Source organism: Trichechus manatus, unplaced genomic scaffold, assembly GCF_000243295.1.
Source record: "Trichechus manatus latirostris isolate Lorelei unplaced genomic scaffold, TriManLat1.0 scaffold00043, whole genome shotgun sequence".
Lineage (NCBI taxonomy): Eukaryota > Metazoa > Chordata > Mammalia > Sirenia > Trichechidae > Trichechus > Trichechus manatus.
Genome location: NW_004443979.1, coordinates 811,610 through 820,260, shown reverse-complemented (window position 1 = coordinate 820,260; position 8,651 = coordinate 811,610).

The window sequence follows — 8,651 nt, the reverse complement described above, 5'->3', positions numbered from 1 at the left end:
TTTGCTGGCAGCTGCCCTAGACCCTCCAGGTCCAGGGAAAAACATGGGCCAGGAGGAGGAAAATCCCAGGGCGTGGGATGGGGCCACTCCTGGGACCTGACCAGTGTGCTTACTATAAAAAACATGGACACTGGAAATGAGAATGTCCAGAAGCCAGAGAAAGATGACCACGACCCCCCCACCCAGGCCTATCAGGAGGGGCCTCTGCAGGGAGACGATTCAGAATGACAGGGCCCAGGGCTAGAACCTTCATTGACTATCTCTTACCATGAGCCTCGGGTGACCCTAAAGGTTGGACAGAGCCCTATTGACTTTATTCTGGATATGGGAGCCACTTTTTTGGTTCTGAACACTGCTGAATCTCCCCTTAGTCCACACACTGCTCCAGTGGTGGAGGTCTCAGGGAAGCTTGCCACCCAACCTTTTCTCCAACTAGTGAATTGTGAAATTGGAAAGAAATTGTTATATCATGAGTTCCCTTATATGCCAGAATGCTGGCCCCCCTTCTGTGGAGGGACCTCCTGTTGAAACTGGAGGCCCAAATCACTTTTAAACCACCTCGAATGTTAGTACAAACCCCACCTGAAAATGCATGCACCTTGCAGGTGGCACTGTTGCAAGAAGAAACGGTGACATCTAGTGGGATTCCTTTCCATATTCAACAAAAGGTGAATCTGGAGGTCTGGGCATCAGAAAGGCCTGCATGAGCTAAGTCAGCTGCACCTGTTAAAATAATCTTGAAACCCCGAGCACCGATTCTAAACCAAAGGCAATATCCCCTCCGTAAAGAAGCCTTAGAAAAAATTGTACCATTGGTGTACCGATATATAGAAACTGGACTTTTAAAATTTTGCTAGTCTCCATATAACACCCCTATTCTAATGGTGTTGAAACCAGGGACAAGGCAGTATTGGTTTGTTCAAGACCTAAGGAAAATCAACCAAATAGTAGAGAATATTCATCCGGTTGTGCCCAACCCATATACTGTCTTGGTTACTATACCTAGTCAGTGTGCTTGGTTTTCAGTGTTGGATTCGAAAGATGCCTTCGTTTGCATTCCTCTACACCCTGAGTTGCAGCATCTATTTGGCTTTGAATGGATGATATTAAGACAGGGACTAAGAGACATCTCACATGGCAGGTTCTGGTCCAGGGATTCAAAAATTCCCCCACCATTTTTGGGGAAATATTAGCCAAAGACTTGAGGGCTTTGAGGCTAGAGAGAGGTTTCATCTTACAATATGTGGATGATATCCTAGTAGCGAGTGAGACTAAAGAAGACTGACCAAAATACCATATTAGTTTTGAACCATTTGGCTGGGTGTGGGTTTCAAGTTTCTAAGAAAAAGGCCCAGATATCCTAACAACAAGTAAAATATCTGGGATTTCAAATATCACAGGGGCAATGGGGTCTCCTCCAGGATCAATGGGAAGCTATCATGCAGGTGGCAGCTTAGGGGTTTCCTTGGGATGGCTGGATTTTGGCAAATCTGGATAGCTGGGTTTGGACTTATGAAAGTCTCCTGAAAGGAGAAGAAAAAGAGCCTTTACTATGGACCAAAGAATACCAACAATCTTTTGAGAAAATTAAGTGCAAATTAATGACCGCCCCAGTACTAGGATTGCCTGACCTCCAAAAACCTTTTGAATTGTTTGTACGTGAGAGACAGGGAATTGCTGTGGGGGTACTAACTCAAACCTTGGGACCAGCCAGGTGGCCGGTGGCCTATTTTTCCAAACAATTGGACACTGTGGCCTGGGGATGGCCCCCCTGTCTTTGAGAGGTGGCCGCAACATGTGACCTCTTGCAAGAAGCTTAAAAATTCACTCTTGAACAAGAGGTAAGAGTCAATACTGTTCTACCCCTCTTAGAACAAAAGAGGGGTTTTGGCTCACAGCAGAAGAAATAGGACGATATCAGGCAATCCTGCCAGATAACCCAAACGTAACCTTAAAGGCCGTTTCTTCCCTTAACCCTGCCAGCCAACTGCCCATCTTGAAAGATGCTCCTATACATGATTGCTTGGAGATAATTGAAGGAGTTTACTCTAGTAGACTAGATCTCTCGATGTCCCTTTGATTGACCCAGAAATATAAATGTATACAGATGGCAGTAGTTTTCTATATGAAGAACATCGTAAGGCAGGATATGCAGTGGTAACACGAACTGAGGTCTTAGAGGCAGCTCCACTTCCTGTTGGCACTTCGGCTCAAAAGGCTGAACTTATAGCCCTTGGGCAAGCCCTGCCACTAGGAGCAGGAAGACACATAACTGTGTATACTGATAGTAAACATGCCCATCTCATCCTTCACTCACACGGTGCTTTGTGAAAAGAGAGGGAACTTCTGACATCTGCCAACAAAGAAATAAAACATGTACCAGAAATCGTGGAACTCCTGAGGGCAGTTAATGATCCCTTTCAGGTGGCAGTGGTATATTGTCCCGGATACCAGAAGGGACAATCTCCCAAGGCAACAGCGAACCGAAAAGCAGATACAGAAGCAAAGAAGGCTGCAAAGTAAGGAGATGGGATGAGAACAGAGATGGCCTTATTCCTGCACTCCAATTCGAGATCTGAAATACAAGTTCAAGAAACTCACACAATAATGACTCTAACCCTGTTTTTTGTTTTTTTACTTCTCTAGGAAGTGTGGATGGGAAAAATTCCAGTGGTCCTACAAGCTAGGGGAACTGTAACCCTAAAGGCTGGAGACACTTTAACCCTCCCCTGTGTAATATCATCCTTAACTCCAGTAGGTCCTGTCATGGATTGAATTGTGTCCCCCAGAAATGTCTGTCAACTTGGCTGGGTCATGATTCCCAGTATTGTATGATTGTGTAATCTGATGTGATTTCCTTATGTGTTGTAAATTCTATCACTGAAGAGGTTGTACTGATGAGGTTTACAAGAGTGGATAGTGTCTTAATCCAATCTCTTTTGAGATATAAAAGAGAGAAGCTAGCAGAGACACATGGGAATCTCATACCACCAAGAAAGCAGTGCCAGGAGCAGAGTGCGTCGTTTGGACCTGAGGTTCCTGCACAGAGAAGCTCCCAGACCAAGGGAAGATTGATGACACAGACCTTCCTCCAGAGCCAACAGAGAAAGCATTCTCTTGGAGCTGACACCTTGAATTTGGACTTGTACCCTACTGGACTGTGAGAGAATAAACTTCTCTTTGTTAAAGCCATCCACTTGTGGTATTTCTGTTAGAGCAGCACTAGATGACTGAGACAGTCCAGTTAAGTGGATCTTGGAAGAGCCCGAGAGAGGACAAATAACTGTTTGGGACTTCAGACCACTGACTCCAGCCAGGTAACATCTATGGCTGATACTACTCAGTCACACAAATGGGACTTTTCAATCAGTTTCAGATATTGGCATCACCCCAAGATGTTGAGATCAGCAGGGGAGAGGGAATCCAAGTTGTTGTTGGGTATCAAGAACCTGCCAATCTTCCAGATGGATGGGACTGGTCATCCAACAGCCTAGGTACCGTGTCTCAAGCAGTGGCTACAGGAGGGAATCTTAGCAACAACTGGGTGTGCCATCACCTTCCCCAATCAGGAGCTCCCTTAAGCCCTTTAGCAGCTCTTTTTTTCAACTATAGCAAAGATATACCCAATTACACCCTAACCCATAGTGCCCCAAAGGATCCAGTATGGGCAAGACTTGTTCAGTACCCATTTTCTATACCCTGTTTCTCTCTCACCAAGCTCTATAACCGTATTTCAGGGCACAAATGGGAAATTAAATCTCAAGATCACCAGACAATGGTAACCCAACAAGTTTTCTGAGACTTTCAACTTCTCTCATCATGTAATCAATCTCTAGTCATTCTCCAATTGTCCCACATTAACACTAGTATCCCAGATAGCTCTAATGGAAACTTGTCCTTGTGTGCCCCATCAGGATATACATTTCTATGTGGGGAAAACCATACCCAACTAGTGAGAACTCCATCCCAAAACATCACCCTATATGTGGGCTATCCAATGTCTGACTGGAATTCAGTATGTGGGACAGTGAACCTTGGGGTTTCTAACTTTCCCCACTCAGAGTCATCTGTCATCCACCCAGGCGACTGTAAAAGTCCTCTGGAAGAGACAAGATATCTTCTCCATAGATCCCGTCTCCCTGGGAGTGACAGGGACAAATACCAACCCTCTCCTAGAGAAGACTGGGTTTGGGTTCTTAAGAACGATTATCCCAGGATTAGAAGTAGATCACATGGAAATGGCCATCAGATATTTACCAGATACCCTCCACCTATTAGCTCTTGGGACTTAGAGAGCGCTCAAAGTTCAACAAACCTCTTTGAACTCCCTGGTCGAGGTGGTCCTTGATGACATAATTGTCTTAGACTTCTTATTGGCAAAACTGGGAGGTGTATGTGCTAAAATAAATAAAACCTGCTGTGCTTGGATAAATACTACAGGAGAAGTTGAAATAGGGTTAGACACCATTTATAAGGTAACTAAATGGACAGACCCCAAATTGAGACAAGAGGATGCATGGAGCTGGTTCTCCAGCATTTTTCCTTCCTTGCGATCTTGGTTAACCCCCTTAATAACCTTAGGAATACTGATTATTCTAGTTTGTTTTTGTGTTCTCTATTTTATGAAAATATTGGCAACAGGAGCTACAAATACCCTTAAGGCTGGAGAAATTTTTACCCTGGTAAGTCAGGACACTCCGGTTTCAGGCTCTGGGGACACATGTCATCTAATTTACCAATATTCAGCCAATTTCCACTCTAACTTACTCCCTGTCTACAGCCCATAGTCGATACTGAGAGGTTTCTCACCCAAGCTGATGCCCTTAACCAGCGGGAAGTAGTCAGAAAAGAAGCGACACCCTGTTTCCCAAGATTGAGAAACTTCCAATAAAAGGGGATATTGGAAGAGGCTGCATAGGTCCGGCTCACTATTATTACTCCCCATTGCTAACCTCCACATTGTCTCATGATCTTTTTTTTCCCCTCCCCTCCCAGTCTCTATAAAAAGTTTAAGATTAACTGATGTTCCTCCTTGGAGGGTGGAAAAACAAGTGATAATGATCTAGGAAGGAAAAACCTAACAAAGCACCCGTCTTGTGACAAGAAACCAAGATGGCTCCAGATAATCCTCAAGAATACCAGTAAAAGGTTAACTCGTCTGGGGTACTGTGATGGTTAAGATTATATGTCAACTCGGCCATTATTCTCAGTGTTTTAGCAGTTGTATAATGTGATCACTTCCCTGTTGAAATTTGATATGTGATCACCCCCATGATGGAATCTGCTGAGTGGTACTTGCAGAGGCGGGACCTGTGGCAGCTCACCATGCCCTCAGTTTCATCTCTCTGCCCTCCCCCAGTTATTTTCTGCCTGCTCGCCTTGCCAAGGTTTTTGGCTTGTTCCAGACTCAGCAGCTGCCTCTTGTTGTCTCACCTCTGGTTCTTGGGACTTGAGCTAGCAGCTTACCTGTTGATCTTCTCAGCCTGCAAGCAAGAGTCTGGTTTTCTGACCTGCTGATCTTGGGTTTGCCAGCCCCTGCAGCTATGTGAATCAAGAGAAACCTTGTGGTCTTTTCTGCTGATCTTGGAATTCGTTGACCTTCACAGCCTGTGAGCGGGAGCCCCTCTCCAACCTGCCGACCTCGGGTTCACCAGCTTCTGTGGCTCCGTGAATTGGGAGAGGCCTCTACACTGATCCATGGACTTGGGACATTTTAGCCTCTACAATTGCGTGAGCTGTTTCCTTGATATAAATCTCTCTCTGTATATATTTATACGCTTTACTGGTTTTGCTTCTCTACAGAACTCAGCCTAAGACAGGTATTAATTAGAAAATGAATTATTTACAATAAGGCTTCCAAAGATAAATTGTCAGTGCATACTCTGCCCATTACCAACTACTGATCTTTCTTCTTTGTAGCCACCTTTCCCATTCCAATCACCAGTAATTATGAATGCACCTTGATTGCATGTTTGATCAATTTTAGACTGCAGCATTTGGTAAAAATCTTCAATTTCTTCATCTTTGGCATTAGTGGTTGGTGCATAAAATTGAATAATAGTCGTATTAACTGGTCTTCCTTGTAGGCATATGGGTATTATCCTACCACTGAAGTGTTCTACTTCAGGATAGATCTTAAAATGTTCTTTTTGATGATGAATGCAACACCATTTCTCTTCAATTTGTCATTCCCAGCCTAGGAGACTGTTTAATTCAAAATGGCCAATACCAGTTCAATTCAGCTCACTAAGAGTCAGAATCAACACAATAAATATGGGTTTTTTGAATGCATAAGATATCGATCTTCAAGCATTCCATTTCATTTTTTATAATTCCCAATTTTCCTTGACTCATATTTTGTACATTCCAAATTCTGATTACTAATGGCTGTTTGCAGCTATTTCTTCTCATTTTGAGTCATGCCATATCAGCAAAAGAAGGTCCTGAAAGTTTTACTCCATTCACATCATTAAGGTCATCTCTACTTTGAAGAGGCAGCTCTTCCCCAGTCGTATTTTGAGTGCCCTCCAACCAGAGAGGCTCATCTTCTAGCATTATATCAGACAACGTTCCACTGCTATCCATAAGATTTTTACTGTTTTTTTTTTTTTTTTTTTGGAAGTAGATTGCCAGGTCCTTCTTCCTAGTCTATCTTAGTCTGGTAGCTCCACCAAAACCTGTCCAACATAGGTGACCCTCCTGGTATTTGAAATACTGGTGTGGCAAAGCTAACAGCATCACAGCAACACACAAGCCACCACAGCACAACAAACTGACAGACGTGGTGACCAGGGGCTGATTATGGAATAGAACATCAATTGCTCATATGCAAGTTCAAGTTGAAGCTGAAGAAAACCAAAAAAAGTCCAAGTGAGTCTAAGTACGACATTGAGTATATCCCATCTGAATGTAGAGACCATCTCAAGAATAGATTTGATGCATTGAGCACTAATGATTGAAGACCAGATGAGTTGTGGCATGACATCATGGGCATCACACATGAAGAAAGGAAAATGTCATTAAAAAGACAGGAAAGAAAAGACCAAAATGGACATCAGAAGAGACTCTGAAATTTGCTCTTAAATGCTAAAACAAATGAAAGAAAAGATGAAGTGAAAGAGCTGAACAGAAGATTTTAAAGGGTGGTTCGAGAAGACAAATTTAAATATTATAATGAAATGCGCAAAGACCTGGAGTTAGAAAACCAAAAGGGAAGAATATGTTCAGCAGTTCTCAAGCTGAAAGATATGAAGAAAAGATTCAAGCCTAGATCTGCAATATTGAACGATTCTATGGGCAAAATATTGAACAACCCAGAAAGCATCCAAAGAAGACGGAAGGAGTACACAGAGTTACTGTACCAAAAAGAACTGGTTGATGTTAAACCATTTCAGGAGGTAGCATGTGATCAAGAACTGGTTGTACTGAAGGAAGAAGTCCAAGCTGTACTGAAGTCATTGGCTAAAAACAAGCCTCCAGGAATTGGCAGAATACCACTTGAGATGTTTTAACAAATGGATGCAACACTGGAAGCACTCGCTCTTCTTTGCCAAGAAATTTGGAAGACAGCTACCTGGCCAACTGACTGGAAAAGATTCGTATTTGTGCTCATTCAAAGAAAAGTGATCCAACATAATTCAGAAATTATTGAACAATAGTATTAATATCACACACAAATAAATTTTGCTGGTGATCATTCAAAAATAGTTGCAGCAGTACATCTGCAGGGAACTGCCAAAAATTCAAGCCAGATTCAGAATAGGATGTGGAATGAGGAATATCATTGCTGATGTCAGATGGATCTTTGCTGAAAGCAGAGAATACCAGAAAGATGCTAACCTGTGGTTTATTTACTACATCAAGGCATTCAAATGTATGGATGGATCATAACAAATTATGGATAGCATTGTGAAGAATAGGAATTCCAGAACACTTAATTGTGCTTATGTGGCACCTCTCCATAGACCAAGACGCAGTCATTCGTACAGAACAAGGGGATACTGAGTGGTTTAAAATTAGAAAAGGTGTGTGTCATGGTTTTATCATTTCACCATATTTATTTAATCTGTATGTTGAGGAAATAATCTGAGAAACTAAACTATATGAGGAAGAATATGGCCTCAGCGTTGGAGGAAGACTTATTAACAACCTGTGATATGCAGATGATACAACCTTGCTTGCTGAAAGTGAAGAGGACCTGAAGCACTTACTGATGAAGATCAAAGACTATAGCCTTCTGTATGGAATACACCTCAACCCTCAACATAAAGAAAACAAAAATCCTCACAACTGGACCAATAAGCAACATCATGATAAACAGAGAAAATATTGAAGTTGTCAAGAATTTTGCTTTGCTTGGATCCACTATCAACGTTCATGGAACCAGCAGTCGAGAAATCAAACAATGTATTGCATTGGGCAAATGTGCTGCAAAAGACCTCCTTAAAGTGTTAAAAAGCAAAGATGTCACTTTGAGGACTAAGGTGTGCCTGACCAAAACCATGGTATTTTCAATCACTTCATATGCATTGGGAAGCTGGACAATGAATAATGAAGACCAAATAAGAATTGATGCATTTGAATTATGGTGTTGGTAAAGAATATTGAATATATCACTGACTGCCAGAAGAATGAACAGATCTGTCTTGGAA